This window comes from Lygodium microphyllum, chromosome 1 (genome assembly GCF_053477565.2).
Source record: "Lygodium microphyllum isolate KBCC chromosome 1, Lygodium_microphyllum_v1.1.10, whole genome shotgun sequence".
Classification (NCBI taxonomy): domain Eukaryota; kingdom Viridiplantae; phylum Streptophyta; class Polypodiopsida; order Schizaeales; family Lygodiaceae; genus Lygodium; species Lygodium microphyllum.
The window spans coordinates 105,711,900-105,731,120 of record NC_141135.1 but is presented as its reverse complement, the minus strand read 5'-3'; positions in this window follow the sequence as shown (position 1 = coordinate 105,731,120).

The following is a 19,221-nucleotide window of genomic DNA, read 5'->3' as shown; positions in this document are numbered from 1 at the left end:
AACCCTATCACCAACCACTCAGGCCAACAAAGTGCCACCAACCACCTTCATCCACACCACCACTAAAACTCCTCCAAGGCCAACCACAACAGTCCCTTCCACCCATGTCTTCGATGCATGCCAAAGCCTGCTACCTACAATGGCAAGTGCCATGGGAGTAGTACTTGTCTAGGAGGGGGGTAATGTTAACCCTCAAATGAACAAGCTGGAAAATATAAAGTGGAGGACAAGGCCAAGGAAAAAGTGGAACGGAAGACGAAGGCACGCCAAGAAAAATATGGAAACACAAGAAATGCAGAAAAGTCCTAAATCAAGAAAAAAGGTGCACAAGAAAAAGCGCAAGTTAATACTTTTGTAAAAGAGCACAGGGCACATCATGATTTATTTTAAGAGCACTGGGCTCTCACCCGTGCAATTTGTAAAGGTAGATGGGCGGTAGGAGGGAAGGTAGGAAGATATGAGGACAATGGGAAAAAGGGTAGGCTACGATCGGCTATGTAAAAAAGGGGATAAGGGGATGACCGCCCAAAAGGGATTTAGGGTTTTGTATATAAAGTTGAAAAGTGAATGAGAAACTCATTCTTGTGTGTGGCCAAAAGTAGCTCTCTTCTTCTTCTTTTTGTTCTTGCTTTCTTGAGCTTGTGCTTGTGAGAGGGAGTGTGAGAGTGTGAGGGTGAGGGACCGTGGAGGAGAATCTCTCCAACTTCTCCTCTCTTCTTCTCTTCTCTTATCTTGTCTTTTCTTGCTCATGGCAATGGAGTTGGGAGTGTGGAGCTTGAGGATGGAGCTTGCTTGAAGCTTGCACTGGGATCGTGAAGCTACCCGAGTGCTCAGGAAAGGAGGTAACTCAATCGGGCATGGAGGTAAGCTCACTACACCCGTAGAGATGGATAGCGCGTCAGTTGTATGAGAGGTAGCCATTAGTGCTCGGCTTGGAACGCTTGAAGTAATAAATAGTCTGTGGGTCTTGGCGGTTGATTGCCTCTACAAAGAGGATACCACACTCTTCTACCCATACTTGTCTCCAAATCTCAAGCTTTTTGAATATAATTTTTCTCTTCTTTTATGAATCTATCGATGAATTCTTATTCATCACATGAACACAAGGTACTTGTGTGGTACAAGTAGTCCTTGAGGTTTGTGACAACAATTGCATCTTCATTCAACCTAAGAATGTCCAATGAGAAACATAAATATGATCAAATTAGAATAAAATACAACTTATAATGAACTAGAGAAAAATAAAAACATGAAAGACTTACAAGTTGAATTGTTGCAATGCTACAATCAATACCAACTCATCCTTGGGAGTTGGCAATATGAACTACGATTGCACTCTCACATAAAAAAATCCAAAAAATAAAGCATTTTTTCTATATAGCTCATCAATCCCAAGCATGAAATATTTTTTAGCTTAGGATTCTCCAATACTTATTTATTTCTAACTCATTTTCAAACTCCTCATTGACTAATTGCCATTTTTTCTTCCCCTTTTGGAAACAATGTTGTCGTTCGCCTCTTGTTATGTTCCATCTTGCAAGGCAACTAAGAGAATGAAAGAGCCTTTGGTAGGGAAGTAATCCTCATTTGAAAATGCCACATTGAGCACCATTAAATCCTGTCTAAGTTCCCTTGCCCTTTGAGTGCACTTGCATTGACATAAGGGGACCAAGGTGAGGAGGAATTGCCTGAGTTGAGTATCAAAGCTTTGAGGATTTCAGATCCATATGGTTTTGCCACAACATGTCGAATAATAAACTCATTACCCAAGTCCTTTTGCTCTTTATTCCTTGTAACATTGGAAGTACTAGTGATAAAACTCATGGTGGATCTAGATCTAGATTGCTAGCTAAGGTGGAAAGAAATCAAATAGAGACATCTTCAAGGTAGTTACCCTTGGCTGGTCTTGGTCTCAAATTTTTGTTGATGCTTGAATCCTTGGTTCTTCTTTATTGCTTGCTTTTTCTTGATAAGATGGATACATGAATACATTTTTCTTTGATGGCTTTATGTCATACATGGCTTGATGCATCGTTACATGGATGGAGTTCATCGACTTTGTGAGGACACTACACTGCTTTAGACATTGGTTGATGGCTTGATAGCCTTTATTAATTTCACATTGGCTTGGCATTGTAGGCAAAGTGGTTCATGAGAGAGATAGTATGAACTCATCTTTGAAATATCTAGTTTCAAATAGTCTAGTGTGAATGCAATTTTGAAACTTGCAATGTGAACAAGCCTAAATGTGAATTGATTAATTGGGAAGCAATTATGAAAGGGCATTATTGAGGAGAGGGATATTTCAACTTTAATACTAAAGGTTAAAAAACAAAGCCTTATTATTTTGATTAGTCAATTGTTTGTGCTTCATCTTCGTATGCATCTTCTTCTTTCTCTTAGGCTTTTCTTCGTCATCTTCTTCATGGATGCCAATAGCTTGTATGAGCACTTCACCTACACAAGCTTCCCCTTCAAAACAAACTTGGAGGCAATCCAATCTTATAATTCTCCTTGATATATTTGGCAATGGCCAGCTGTCTTGAAGTGGTTGTTTCCTTAAGGTGCAAGATTTCCTCCCCTATCATTTGGAGGTAAGTAGGATGGGAAGAGGAGACCTTGGAAGGGCAAGGCTTCTTCTCTTTGGAAGACTTAGGCCTCTTATCCTTCTTGACCTTGGGCGGCGTGAGCTACACCTTTGCTAAACAACATATTCTGTTGTAGGAGTGATTGTGATCTTGGGCATGGAATTGAAGCCATGTAGATTGATAATGCAAAATCAAGAATGTAGAAGGCAACAAGCTATGTAGGAAGGATATATCCTCTCTCTCTCTCTCTCTCTCTCTCTCTCTCTCTCTCTCTCTCTCTCTCTCTCTCTCTCTCTGAATGCATTCTTTCTCTTGTAAGAAGCTGGGAAGACATGTGTTAGTGAGAGAGAGCTATTAATAATACCTTGTCACACTAACATAGTTATAAAAGGTGCGAGACATAATTTTTGACATCTTTTATCATAATACAACTACCATCTCTCATCTCACTCACTTGCACTTAGCTTTCATGGCTTCTCTCTCTTCTTTTCTATCTTTCTAGTCTTTCTCTATCCTCATCACTCATTCTCTATCCTCTTTTCTCTCTCTTATGCTCTTCTTTCTCTCACCTCTCAACCCTCTCCTTGTGAAATGGTATTAGAGCGTTGGTCTTTGATCCATTTGGTACAATCTCTTCTTGGATTTCTTCAACAGTCTTGTTACTTCCTAGTTACTCAAGGATGGGGTGTTAATTTGGAAAAATGGACAAGTCCAATGACCAAGGAGACCAAGGATATCTAGTTATTAGAGTTGGTTGGAGTACTTGAAGGCAAAGTTGGAGGTAGTGGGTTGTGCATCCATAACAAGCCACTTTAGAGGTAAAATGATTAAAGACTGGGATAATAGAGTTAGTTTTGGTTAGAAGTCTAGTTACTTTTTAAGACAAGCTTTCTCTTTCTTCTCTCTTTTAAGTTTTGGATAAAGCTTTCATGGGGGTGGCTACCAAGAAAACCTATTTCTTACCTCTTACTGATCATATCCTTCCTTCTGAGTATGGGGCAATGATTCCTTACTCCTTGTTGATGATCATTTTAATCACCATAGTTGAGGCATAACGCTCAAGAGAACATCAAGAACATGCTCAAAAAATGTGCCACAAAATGTGTTGAAATATTCCTCTTCATTCTTGGGCTTCAAGCTCTTCCCTATTTCTTGCCTACTTCTTGGACAAGTTTCCTATGTCATTCCTAGCAAGGATACACACTTTATAACCTATGAACTTCATTCTCTTGGCTAGAAACCCTAATACACATCAAGGCAGCCATAGCCACAGACCTGGAAGCTTCAATATCTTCAATATTTGGCTCTTCTTGACCTCCAAGACTTTTCTACTACCATTTTAGAGTAGTATTGGCTTCAAGATCAAAGATACTTTAAAGATTTTAGCATATTGAGCCTCTTGAATCTCATATTGGAGTTATATTTTGGGGCTTTTATTCAAAGAGCTTGAATCTTCAACATTCAAGTGTTCAAGCAAGCTAGGGGCATTGATTCTTCACGAATTTAAACTTCTTCAAGCATGTATGGACTAAATTTTATGGATTCTTGGAGTTTCATAATGGATTATGGAAGTTCTTTAACCATTAGGCTGAAGTTTGAATTGATAATCTTCAAGCTTGATTGAGGTATCTTACTTAATCTCTGAATATCTCAAAGTACACTTGTTTTAAAGCTTCTCCACTTGTTGATGGGAGATTATTGATCGATTGAATCTCTATGTTCATCAATAGATCAGAGATTAGTGTTCTTTTAATTGATAAGAGCCCTTTTCATTGAAATTTAGCATTCATTTCAGCCCTATTTCATCATGGATGTCATTTATATTGTCTTGATGCATAACCCTAATTTGGTTTTATGATTTTCTTTACCCAAGAAAAAAATATTATAAAGGGTAAGTACTTGCAATCAGTGAGTCACTGAATCGCACTGGTAAGACCCTCAACCAATCCCTATTTCTTCATTCAAATCTTTCATTGATCAATCATGCATATCATTGAAGGCTGAAAGAAATTTTCAACTATGCATTTCATTCACGATTGCTTAATTAGAATGTCTTGCATGTTGATATTCCCATCGAGGAAAAAAACGAATGACGGGGGAGATAATTGAATAATAGAGAGGTGACCCTCCCTCACTATTAAAGATCTCTAAGGGGTGTGACAAATTGACCCAAGGGGAACTTTTCCCACCTCCTAGTGATTTGGAGCCCGTGTAGGGAGGGGATTTTATTTTTGCGAGCTTTCATTTTTATTCTTTTGCAATCAATCCTTTTTTTTTTGAGATTTTTTATGCAATGTGCTGATTCTACAAATAAATATCTCTATACAACATACCCCCACATGGCACTATCCTAGGTCATATATGATTTGTACGCATACATTCATAGAATGATTACCAATTCATAGTCATACAAAACTATAGGCATGAAGTGACACAAAAAGAAAATAACAATTCTTCACTATTACTAAAAGAGTATGACGCTTTGCATTTACATGAACACACATCAAGAAAGAGAAAACCAACATGGCATATTCTCAACATAACCAACCAAATCAAATATCCTAATGCATGCAATCTCTTAGTAGGTAGAGTCTCCTTTGTGTAGCAAACATTTTTCAATATGATATATCAATCACCCTCACCTGGACTTGCGGAATGAACTCACCTATATGCTCTGGAAGCACATAGTGACCAAGAATCCCTAGTTGGCCAAATACTCATAGGCAAGATCCATGCAACACGTAACTAGACACTTTGAGAATGTGTTCCACTTGGGAACAGTCATACCCTCCAGAAGAAACATTATAGTCATGACATATGAGAAGTGACATATGAGAAGTCTTCATCATGGGCAACAAAAAAGCACATGAATTTCAAGCTGATATAAGACTACTCACCTACTAAACAAGTCATAGGTCACCTCTCCTAACTCTCTTAGCCAAGAGATGACTTTGCAACAAAGGAGGTGGTGGATGCCATAGAGGACTCTATCACATTTTTTCTCTATGGACAAACATTTGCCTCCCATGCCATCAATTTCCTCTCACGTAATGCTAGAGAATACATAGTATTCTTGCCATGGATATCAATCCACTCTCTTGTGAATTTTGGAGTTGCATCCCACCAATCTCTTCTCTTCTATAGATTTTACTATCCACCTGCAACATTCTCGATACAAATGATGCAAGTAAATGCACGCAATCTCCTTTAAAATTTTGGATAGAGTCTCCTTGGTCAAGAGAACAATTTCTAAATATTAATCTAACCACCCAACCTTGGGCTTTGACGTGGAGTTTAAGGTAGAGAAGTAAATAACATGAATAGGCTTTCACTCACCATTCCATTCATGACTCATAATGACCAAAGCACTTACCATGATATCAAAAAAAATGTATAAGTATCATAATAAACCAACCACCCTCAGTTGGGCTTCCACTTGAAATTTAAGGTGAAGAGTTTAGAACAAATTCTCCTTTCATCAAAGCCGATGTTTTAAAGTTCAAACTTGAGAAGTAGTTTAGATACAAACCTGTAAATCACATGTTTTGGTTGAGAACACAAGCTCTGGCATATTTTCTACAATATCTAAATACTTCATCCCATTCAAGAGATGTACAAAGGTCTACACATTTTACAAACACCTAACAATGGCACATACACATTTTAAGAAAACACTAAAGTACTTGTGACCCTTATCTTTGAGGTGCTCCTCTTCCACTCTTGTAGCCTTCCCTAAATGTTTTTTCCTCTCTGCCTCATCTAAACCAACAGCCTCAAGCTTCACAATTTCTTTTGAGATGAAGGCATGGAATTCATCCTATCATTTCAAAACAAAAACTATAGTTAATGATAGAAAAAGACCTTCCATACAAGAGAGTTAGAGATAGAAAAGCACCTTCTATATAAGTTAAGATACTAATTAGCAAGGAGAGCTATAACATGGAGCTAACCATGATAATACCTTGCCCCTATACTCATCTCAACCTCATCCCACTTCCTCATGTCTAGACTCAATCTATCTAGAATGGAGTCTTTGTTTGCATTCCCAAAATTTTGGAACATATACACCTCATGTGCAATATTTGGAGTAACATGCACTTTATAAATACTATTGTAAACAAACGTAGGCATAACATGAGAATGTAAGCATAAAATTTTCCCCATGAGGAGCATTTTTTAATGAACAAGATTTATGAGAGATTTATGCATTGGTGGTATCTAGTGCGAGTAGCATATTTACTTTCTTTGCCTTTGGCACCTCAATGAATTGACATTGTATACTAATATGGTAATCATCATTATCAAAGTACTCTAGAATTGAGAACCAACTAACATAAGAATGGGATACAAACATTTAATGCTTGCATGTATAATGGACAAAGTATAAATTATTACTTACTTCCATCCCAAACCAAAAGCTTCTTGCCACTCTCTCCCAAGAGCCATAAAAAACTCCTCGTTTCTTTGATGTCAAATCGGACACTAGTCATCTAGTTTGTCATAGGCATGGTCTCCCCTCTAGGACCTACAACTAATACAAGGAAGTGTCCTATAATCTCAAGATAACTTATGGAATCAAAGGAAGGAATCAACCACTAGGCATCATCTATGGTAGATTTGACATCAACCTCATGAGCCACCAATCTACAAAGAGTCATAGGATGAGGTCTTCTTTTCCAACCTCATCCTCCCCTTGACCACTATCACCACTCACCTCTTCATTATCATCAAGGCACTCACGGTGGACATTAGTCTCTATAAACACAAATGTTACTAAACAATAATGAAAAATAGCAAAATGAAAGCAATCACATATAAATGAATAAAAATAAATAAAGAATCATGTATAAATGAAATGAATATATAAGCGACTACCTATGTTCTCAGCAACTTCGTGAATAGTATTGGAGTCCTCAGCAACTTTGTGAATAGTATTGGAGTCCTCATCTACATGTGCTTCATCTTCATCGTCAATGAAACTAGTTACATTTCTTTCAACCACTTCCTTTCTTTGTTGGAGGAGTCCAAATGTCTCACACATGATGATCCTTCTTGTCTATGATCTGCCTACGAACACATCATGAACGTAGCTTCATGCTCATTTTACGGCTATTATGAGATGAGACATATTTCTCTCTCTCTCTCTCTCTCTCTCTCTCTCTCTCTCTCTCTCTCTCTCTCTCTCTCTCTCTCTCTCTCCCTCTCCCTCTCCCTCTCCCTCTCCCTCTCCCTCTCCCTCTCCCTCTCCCTCTCCCTCTCCCTCTCCCTCTCCCTCTCCCTCTCTCTCTCTCTCTCTCTCTCTCTCTCTCTCTCTCTCTCTCTCTCTCTCTCTCTCTCTCTCTCTCTCTCTCTCTCTCTCTCTCTCTCTCTCTCTCTCTCTCTCTCTCTCTCTCTCTCTCTCTCTCTCTCTCTCTCTCTCTCTCTCAGCACTCTTTTAGGTGCCATAATATGCAATCTAAGCACAAAGCATAGAAAAAATTTAAACCCATTATTTTACTACTCTATCAAGGTTTAAATAGTTTTTGAGACTTTGTTTCATATATATAATGGATATAGAATATGGTTTGTGCCAATTATGGTGGTAAAACAAGAACAAACAATTGAAAGTTTGTGTTAATTTGAAAGTTCAATGCTACATACCTTCCCCTTACCCAAAAGTATCAGATTTATCCTTTCTAGATGGATTAGTGCCTATGATTAGATTCAAAGGGCTTAAAACCATTCTTCTAAATTTTATTAACTTATGTTGGTCAAAGCTTGTCAAAATTCTATTAGTAACTTGTACTACGATTAACTTGAGAAAGCCGTGATTAATTTCCTTTAACCCATCTTTCTTCACCCTTTCAAATTCCTACAAATCTTTTTTGTGAGTCATTTCATAACATCCATGAATTCCTTAAGGGAAACGAATTCACGTTATCTCAAGGTTGGATGGTTTGCAAGAACATTTTGCTCCTTTGGATTGCACAACATTTGGCTTCACCCCAATTGATTCTTGGCATACAATACTAAAAATATGATTTCCTCATATCCACTTTAGATCAAGCCTCCAATTCGAGATTAATACATAAGAAAACTCCTTCATAATTGCAAAAAACTTCTATTATGTGAATCCCTCTAATCGAAGTGGGTGAGAGCTTACCACCATATTCTTTCAATTAGCCACTAGTTATATATATATTGTTCTTGATCCCATCATGTTTGCTACAAGCTTGATGTGGCTAGGTTCTACCTAGAAGCTCTAGATGGTATCCATGTCTCATGGCTAAAGCCACTAGTAATCCATCAAAGAAAACATGTATGATTTTTAAAAAACACTACAAGTTTTACCTAGCACATAAACTCAGTATTGATCAAATTTAATTTTTATAAAAAAATGAATATGATCACGTTTAGTTAGCATAAGGTCCTTAGGTATTTGTTTAGCAATTAGATACACTATGGATCCACCATCTAGAGACATGCTCCACTAATTTCACTTCTAGTCCAATAATAGAAAATGGAATTCTAAATCAATTATCTAAACTACTTCATTAACTTTGGCTAAATGAATCACTATTTCATTAGCATGCGAATTTCAAGAGTCAAAAGTACAAATATCCTTAGAGGTGAAATCGATCAAACTTAATATTTTTTCTTTGTTTGAGATGTTTATGTAATAAACCTCCCACCATCCAAACAATATTTAAGACACTATTCAACATATCTTTGTGCTCCAATCCTTGCACTACTACACACTACTCCTATTGAGAAGAGTGATATGTTACACAATATTATTACATGATGCTGCACATGAAAATCTGCCTAGAATCACTATGATCCACATACATCTATGTAATCAAACATTTCCCTAAGCTTCTAACAACCACTCTACCTTGCAATCTTGCTTGTACATCTTTTTTTTTCACCCTTTTGTTATCTTTACATATTGTTGTCCTTGCTATCTTAGATCACATTCTGCATGATCGATGAATGAAACCAGAAGTAGTCATGTTGATAAAATCAATTGCTGTAGAAATCTCCAAAAAATGGTTCTCATTTATAGGCCCCTCCTCCCTAAGGACCTTTGAAAGATAGTCTCTAAGGGATCTTAGTTATCAATGAGGTGACTAGTGTAATATTATCCTTTGATCAAGAGTGTTGTCGACACAACTTGTCATTAATAGGAAAGAAATCATGGGATGAATGTAGCCTCCCCCTCATATATCACAATAGCAACCAATTTCTTATCTCTTAGTATAAGGGGATGACACTATAACAATTTTAGATCCTCCTAAGTTTATGGATCAAATTGATAGCTATAGCTAAACCTCCTCTTGTAGCTTGTTTGTAGTACTACAACAGAAACGAGGCATAGACGTGCATGTTAGACGCGCAAAGTCGGGCGCGTCTATCATAGCGTCTATATGTGTGTGTAAAAGAGCGTGTAAATAGACTTGAATTTTGCGTCTATATATCTGCGCAAATAGACGCCAATATAGATGCACCACCAAATGCACAATTATTTAACCACCTAAAATTGGAATTAATATAATTAAAAAACCAAAGTTAATAATTATTTAACCACCTGAAATTGATTCTTGAGCATGCACGTGTGTGCATGATAAAAACCATAGAATTAAGAATACACATTGAATCATTGAATAAAAAAAACTAGAGTTAATAATTATTTTTTCATTGCTATCTAATGAATGGCAGTTCCTCCAGTTGACAAGCCTGATATAAGTAATTAGCGGCAAGTGACAGAAACCTTATTATACAATTAGTAGCAAGCAGTACAATATGTATCTCGTATTTTTTCTACTTGAAGATGATAAAAAATACTTCCTTTTTATTATGGAAAATTCAATTTAGCTTTAAACTTGACTATTGATTCTTGAGTATGCATGTGTGCGCATGATAAAAACCATAGAATTAAGAATACACATTGAATCATTAAGCAAATTAAGTATGTTACAGTGAATGATCCATCTCATCTTCAATGAGATCAGCCTTTGCTAAACTATCTACTTCTAGGTCTATGTTACCAAGAGGTAATGAAACAAATAAGTCTATCCCACTATCAGATGTGTTGCTATATTGCTCAATAACTTCATCAATATCATCGACAATCACATTATTGTCTTCTTTTGCGTTTCCTTGAACATCCTCGCGAGGTTCATCTTGTACTATATCACGCATATCATCCATTATGGTGTCATCATGTACATCATCATTAATTGTTGGATTGTCATCTGCTATCTCCATGTCGGTAATATTACCATATATTGGTTTTGAACGATTAGATATAGGGATAACATGCCACCATCGGTTATTGTTTACCATTGGATGATACACAACCTGTATTTGAAAAACAAAAGCAAGAAACTTAAATACTTATTATATTGTGTATATGTATCACATGTATACATATTAAAAAATTAGCTTTTGCATATATACCTGCTCTCATTGTTGAGGTAGTACTAATGTGTCATTCTTGTTTTGGTGAAATTTTGTAGAGTCAATGATTACAAAACCACTTGGATGACGTCTGATTGTGCAATGCTCACCATTTGTTACCACTTCTTTAAACCACTTCACATCCAGTACATATATAAAGAATCGTCTGAAGTCAAGCTTCAGAATATCTTGGATCAAGCCACAATAACCTTCCATGGTACCATTGGCATCCTTGAAGTGAGCAAGGACACCACAATCTTGGGTATTTCTCTTTTCATCTATACGTTGAGTTCAAAGATGTTTACCCTCACACCAAAGTGCATTGAATAATGTGCACTAGTAGTAAAAGATAAAAGATCAAACATGTCAATTATTTATATAAAATATAACTTATATAAACAAATTAATTGATAGTATGTCTCACCTTTGATAAGCAACCTCGTGCGTATTCCCACTCTTCTTGAGATATATTAATTTCCTCCTCTTTTTTCATTCTCTCCATTTCCTCATGTAACCAATCTATATCAATATGACGTGGGAGCGCATTTAGATGATCTGGAAATGAGACATTACGTCCATATTTGGTGCAAAATGCTTGTCTTTCACTTTTTCTTCTTACCCTTGCTTCATTATATAGTGTCACCCATTTGCTTATTACATCACTATTGAGCACACAAAAACTATTTAACTTACGAAGTTCTTCTTTTGTTAGCACTTTACTCATTCCTTTTCCTTGAGGTATTATAGAGGTCATCCTCAAGTCTTCATCATCTTTCCATAGTCGTGGTTGAGAGGGATTCACTTCAGTAAGATATTCAGAGATATAAACAAGGGATGATTGCACTAACCAACCCTCAGCCATGCTTCCCTCATGCCGTGCTTTTTGCCTCACAAAATCTTTCAAGGTTTTCATGAAGCGCTCAAGAAAAAACATTCACCTTGCATGAGCTGCCCCACAAAGTGCGATCTCATCAATCAAATGTACGAGTAAATGTAATTGAGTAGTCAAAATGGATCGAGGAAAAATTTCCTCCACCAAACAAACCACCTCAACAGATAATACTTGAGCATCTTGCAATGTGTTTGGATCAATTTCCTTCGAGCTCACATATCTGTCAGGATGTATTTGAGAATTGTTTATTTTGTGTAGAAATTCAAAGATATATAATGAAAAAATACAATGTATACACACCTCACAAGCTCTCCCATCTTGTAAATGATATCACGTACATCTTTAGATACACAATGGGATATGCTAGTAGGAAGTACGAACTGAATGTAAACAATATTCATAGATCAAATGATTAGTTGAGGAAAAAGTCATCATACCCCAAAGTTTACACATAGTTACTCCACTAATTACTATATTCATGGTTAGAGATACCCTTACTTGAATCATTTTGTGCCAATCGTGGGACTTCAAATCAGATAGTTGCTCCACACCTCTTTTCTTTTTCTTTATGAAAGCTCCCTTGAGACATCTCATACATCCTGTGGGTGTTCAAAACCTACATATTTGTTCCTTCACTATTTTTTGCTTGTTCTTTGACAACATCCAAGGTGCATGGGGTAGCTCAATCTTTCCTCTAGGTCCAATGCGTGGCCAGGCTCGTCTCATGCGACCAATGTTACGTAAATCCTCCCTTACATTGATTGAATCATGAGCCCCTATCAAGTGATCCCATAATGTAGATACAACATTTTTGAATATGTGCATGGGGTCCAACAAGTGATTGATCTTGAGTTCAGTCCAGTACGGAAGACGAAAAAATATAAAGAACCTAACAAACAAACAATATATTATGTAAACAACTCGTTATGCTAAATACATTAAAGTCAATCGAGAGAAATGCACTTCTTACCAACTCATGCCGAGTGGAGGGTGGCTGTCGGCATTAATCCATCTCTCCTTCCAATCTCGAATGGTTAGAGATTGTGGAGTCATTCCATTAGTAGGGAGAATATATTTGGGATGGTCAATAGGAAGAAATCGATAATGATTGTCGTGGATAACCTTCTTTAAACGTGCCGGCCTAGAGGAAACTAGAGAGGAACCGCAAATAGGACATGCATGATATCCTGATGTGGTTAAACCTAAACAAACAAGTGAATTAATAAAATGCAATTGATTCAAGTCTTGAATTTCAAATATAGAGTTATATACATGTACCTGAACACTCTCCGTATCCTGGAAAGTCATGCATGGTCCACAACAACATGGCCTTCAATGTGAAATCTCTAGAGGATGCAGATGCACTTGTATCTTGCACCTCAATACCTTCCCATAAAATTTCTAACTCTTCAATCAAAGGCTCTAAGTAAATGTCCATGTTTTTTACCTTGTGCTTTCCAAGAATCAGAAGGAACAATATTACATGTCCCTTTTTACCTTTTGAAAGCATTTGTGATAATAACCTACATATATTTTTAAAAGTGAGTTAAAAAACCACCAACATATATTTCTATCTGATTTCAAAATAGAACAATTAATATTATGATTCATAAGCCAAACTGAATTGATACCTACTTCAATAACGCATCCAAACTGACATTACTCAATCCTTAAATTGTTTGCAAGTTAAGTATCTCGAGGGACACACGAAGAATGGAGTACGTACAACCTTCATACAACGGAGTAGATGATGCTACGTATAGTGGATCATCTGGCTTCGTAGAGTGACCTTCTTCTTGAACCGGTTGCGAAAATAGATGGTGTACCATTGTGTCCAAAATCTCATCCTCTATGACTTGATGGGACATTTCATGAGGGCTACTATCATGGTCGTGAGTCTCTACTCTTCTTGAAGACTCTACCTCCTCGCGTCGACGTTTTGTAGCCTCTCGACGCCCAAGAGGGAGCATCTGAGGATATGGCACCGCATCCTGCTCAACCACAAAAGGGAGTTTTATGTACATTGATATATATTGAGTAACATAGACTAGCAATCTTAGTGGTAAAAAAAAAAAAAAGAATACTGGTGATTTTTCTCGATCCCATTCTCCATACAAGCTGAGGTGTGACATTGCAATTCGACATGCTCGAAAAATACACTCTCGACAATGATCACACATGCATTTAATTTTTCGTCTTAGCCATGCATCTCGATTATGAAGACGTAATGTTTCATCCTCACTTGAGAATGTGCTCGTTGACTCATCATCATGCACCGCACTAGGTGATGACGACGACATGATTAAACCTAATTCATGACAACATCAAAATATTTATAATTCATATGTTTACATAAAAACTTCAAGCTAGTGTATTAATTATTCTAAGATCTCAATTTTAAATACACAAAACTCATCATAAATACATTAAAACTTATGATAAGAATTCACTATCAAAACTTATCTTAAAAATAAAAAATTATGATAAAGTCTAAATGCGCGTCTCTTCATGCCTCACCTAGAGAGGAGAACAAGAAGAAGTAGCAAGCAAGCATCAAGGGAGGGTAACTTACCAAGGAGAGGAAGAAGGAGAAGGAAGAAGCGCCACCACCCGCCACACCAAACACCCAAGGTGAGTCTCTCTCTCTCTCTCTCTCTCTCTCTCTCTCTCTCTCTCTCTCTCTCTGTGTGTGCTCTGTCTGTGTATTAGGATTTCTGATTCCATTATGTATTGCAATTTTGTAAATCATCAATGGCGGTCGTCAGACTAGAATCAGCCGACTGAGCGCGTCTGCCAGTGCGTCTACATTTCCGTGTAGACGCAGGTATAGACACGAATAAATGTTTTCTCTCATTGCGTCTGAGGACACGTCTCAGAGCGCGTGTGCTGGCGTGTGTACTCTGCAGTCTACATGCGTGCGTCAGAGCATTGACCTGGAATATGCGTTTGACAACGCGTCTATACTGCATCTCAGATGTGAATATAGACGCGCTGGACAGAGGGTTGACTTTAGGAACGCACCTGAGAGCGCGTCTAACCTGCAATTTAGACGCAGTCATACACACGCCAACTCTTCCAGCTCTGATAAAAAATAATATATTTTTGCAATGATGAATGTGACTAATCCCATGTTTATGTTTATCAGTTTTCTTATTTATGAGAAGCATTAGCACTTAAGTTTTATGCTCAATGTCTAAAGAAAGCTCTTTGAAAATGTTTAGGTATGGATGAAGGTAATATATGATTTTTTGTATGCAAACAAATTTATCTTTTTCCTGTGTTTTTTTTACAGATGTCGTATCCTGGTTCATCTAGCAATGACCCGGATTTGGATCACATGAATGATACATTGGCCTCGTTCGACAGGGGGATCAATGCATTTTTTGGAGGTTTTCCTAGTAGGGAAGACTTCATGGGAGAGATGACCAAACACCTTGGCTGCTCTCCCATAGCAGACGAGGTGTTCAGCGTCATGTCTAGAACGCCTCTGACGTCTTTGCCTGGCACTACTTCCCAAACTCCAATTGCAAGTACTCCACATGCAGGTACTCCACGTGCAGCACCTGTACGTGCATCGGTTGAAGCACAAGCGTCAGCCGACGCATGTGCATCTGTAGAAGCACGTGCATCCAGCGAGGCAGAGGGTAGTTGACAGAGAGGGAGGAGGGAGAGTCGAGGGGGAGGACGAGGCTTGTGTGGGGGTTGCCTAGGAGGTGGCGAGCGATCACCCTCACCAGTAGATCATGTAGAGGAGCCAGTACGCCAGTACTATAGAGTTATATATACTGGTGGCATCTTCCATGATGATGAAGGAAGGGATGTAATGGCGTACATGAGGAGCGTCGTGCATGCGACGTATAAAGATTATTTCATCTACTTCAAAAAACAGAAAAGCGGCTTGTGGCAGGAGGTGTTGAGGGCAGTCCATAGGAGGTACCCAAATCCTGAGGGTCAGCGATTCTCGGATGATTGGGGATGCACAAAAGTGAGGGATTTGCTTCACAACAAAAGATCCCACCTCATGACATGCACCAGGGACTCACTGCGGAGGCAGGAGGAGGGGCGTGGAGCCTATAGCCAACCACCTATGTGCCACTGCATAGAGTGGAAGAAAGCCAAGAAGAAAGCAGCAGAGAAAGTAAAGAGTCGCCAGCACACAGAGGTGCGACGGATCCAAATGGAAACCATGGGATCGTCGCATTACGGATCGGGCGGCAGAGAGTCGTGGGAGGTAGAGTTTGTAAGTATATTTTGATTTCTATTTTTTTAAAATTTATATTTCTTTCAATTCTTTATATAATTTGTTCTAATACATTGTGTCTCATAATTGTTTGTATATATCATAATTGTTTTGCAGACTACTATCATTGGTAGGATACCTACTCCTAGAGAGGTAGGTTACCATCGAGGCCATAACCGCGCAGCCACATGGCTTCACTTCTATGACGAGGGTCTCATCATTGAGGACCAATACAACCGGGCTATGAGGATTCGACAGCCAGAGGAGGTATGTTTTTCTTACTTTCCTATTAAAAGTATAGCTAATTATAACTTTTTCTCCACCATGTCTACGTAAGCAACCTTGATCTTTTGTGTGTGTGGGCGAACCCGGATGTGGAGCATAGCGAGGAGGGGGATAGCAACGCTAGTAGCCATGGTGGTACTAGCAAAGATGTTTCTTCTTCACATTCGTAGAGGAGCACCATACATCCTCTATGGCCTTGTTTTCTTGTATATGTATTATCCATCTTTGAGCCTACTGCTTGCGGCCACGCTTTAGGTCGCAAGCACTTAAACTTCCCATGTAAATGCTTTTGATCTATAATGAATACATGGACTTTTATTTTCAATTCTCGTGCTTTTAGATCCATTGTCTTTTTTCCAAATGCACAATTTGATGTATGGGAGGGGAAGCAATCTAGTTTTTTTTTTCCAGTTCTGTTTTGCGCGTCTATCCACACGTCTAAATTACAGAAAATGCGTGTTTATAAGCACGTCTACAATGCAGAGTACACGCGCTTATACACGCACAAGATAATTCAAATTTAAAAAAGAAATTAAATATCTTTTTTTAAAAAGGAGATTTTTTGTTTTCCATTCACGTCTATGGGTGCTTGTAAAAGCGTGTCTATATGCCCGTCTAACTACCAGATAGACACGCTAATAGACGCACAAAATAAATTAAATAAATAGCAATTTTAGTTTATTATGCGCTTGTATTCATGCGTGTATATGTGCGTCTATTGCACGTCTATTTTTGCGTGTAAATTCGTTCATACATGCGATTATAGACGCGACACCGTAGATGCGCAAATAGACGGGTGGATAGACACGCCCGTAAGATTTTATCTATATTCAAAAATCGTGTCTAAAAGTGCGTCTATGAGGCCTTTTTGTTGTAGTGTAATATAAAAATGAACATACAATAGTAGTCATAGGGGTCCCAAATTCAAATAAAATTTGTTTAGATAGGCAATCTTGCAATTTAAGATGTATGATACAAGTTATCAAGTAGAAGGTTCGTTCAAAGGAAGAGGCTTTGTAGAATCTATTGATGAGCTATTCATGTTAATGTATTATAATGAGACAAAAGAGTATCAGGTAGAGGAGGAGGAGTATCAGGAGGTTGCAGGGGGGAGGGTTGAGCAACTGGGTGTGGGTGAGCTCGATGACAAGGCTAAGGGGCTGTTCTTTGGCAACAACAGAGGCGTGAGCATGGCACTTGTTGGGGCTATCGTAGGCACTACCCATCTAAAATGACATGGAAGGCATAATGAAGGCCGATTATTGCAAGTTTAGGGCATTGTATATACAAGAGGGAGCAACTGCAGTAGTAGGAGGCGTGATAGTTGAATCAACGTGATCAAGGACAATGGGACAATTGGAGCTTCCTTTAAAGGAGTTACGGGAGAAGTGAGAGACGAATGCATGAGGGGTGGCTTGGACAGTAGGGAGCCATCTGCTCCACGTTTGCTACATGCGCCACGGTCTAGTCTCCATCATGGTCTGGTCTCCATCATCTGCTCCACATTTGCTACATGCGCCACGGTCTAGTCTCCATAGGGTCTCCATCACGGCCCGCGACGATGCTGCGGATGGCGGCGGTGAGGAGGTGGTTATGGCGGTCACTGATGGCGCTCACTTGGGCGATATAGCCGTGGCGGTCCTTGGGCAGGGAGCAGAAGCGGGAGAGGTAGGTGGCCATGGAGCCCATGGGGAACTGGCCTCGCCCTACACCACCACCTTCTTGAATTCGCTGCTGTTGACGAGTAGTTCCAACTGGCCGGCCACCTTCTGCACCACAGCTGGAACCAGGGCGGCCACGTCAGAAGCTGACTTCCCCGACGACCAGGGCATGGCTCATGTTAATGGGCGTCCTTACTGTGTCGGCCATGAAGCATCGAGTCTAGATGTCGAAGGAGTGGCGGGTGCTGCATGCACCAGCTAAGCGAGCTAGCGCGATCGTGTCTAGGGCTGTGGCTCCAGCCACCGCAAAGTTCTCACTACGGCCTCATGCAGTCCAGAGTCAGAGATGGGCTGGTAGAAACAGAACACCGAGGGCCTGGCAGAGGAAGTCCAACATCAACGTCCCGTGACCCGTCGTTGTACCTCCCTATAGGCCTGTGGAAGGAAGTGGAGCCATAGGGTGGGCTATATGCGCCCGTGGGGTTGTTGCCCGTGTCGGTGGTGGAGTCTCCAAAAGCAAAGACGGGAGAGAACGCCGAGGACTGACCTGTGCCACGGTCTAGTCTTCGGCCTGGTCTCCATCACCGCCCAGCTGTGTCACATTTGGCACCTGCACCACCCGTTGTCCGCATCCACGCGGTTAATGGGGGGGATCTATCCCCCCTTCTTTTAGCCCTTGAAATAGGGCAGAGGGCTCTAATGCTGCCTAATGCTCCAAATGGAGCATGCATGGCATCTACATTTGCATGAATGATGGGGGACTGCTCCCCCTTTTTGGCCCCAAAATAGGGTAGAGTGCTCTAATACCTAATGCTCCAACTGGAGCCCACATGACATCTGCATCCATGCGGATGATGGGGGGACTTTGCCACCCCCACCCCTCCTTTTTTTCATATTTATGCTATTTGTTTAATAGAATACCGCCATTGCCATCTACACACAACCTTGGCATCTTGAACACCACCATTGCCATCTACACATGTCTTCTTGGTGAGGTGCTTCTCCCTCCCTCCTCATTATTGTAAATTGGTAGCCATCCAAACTAGTAGCTCATTTGCAAGTCCTCCACCTAGTCCACAAGAAGATCCCTATTCTCGTCCATAGTAGGAAGCTCAT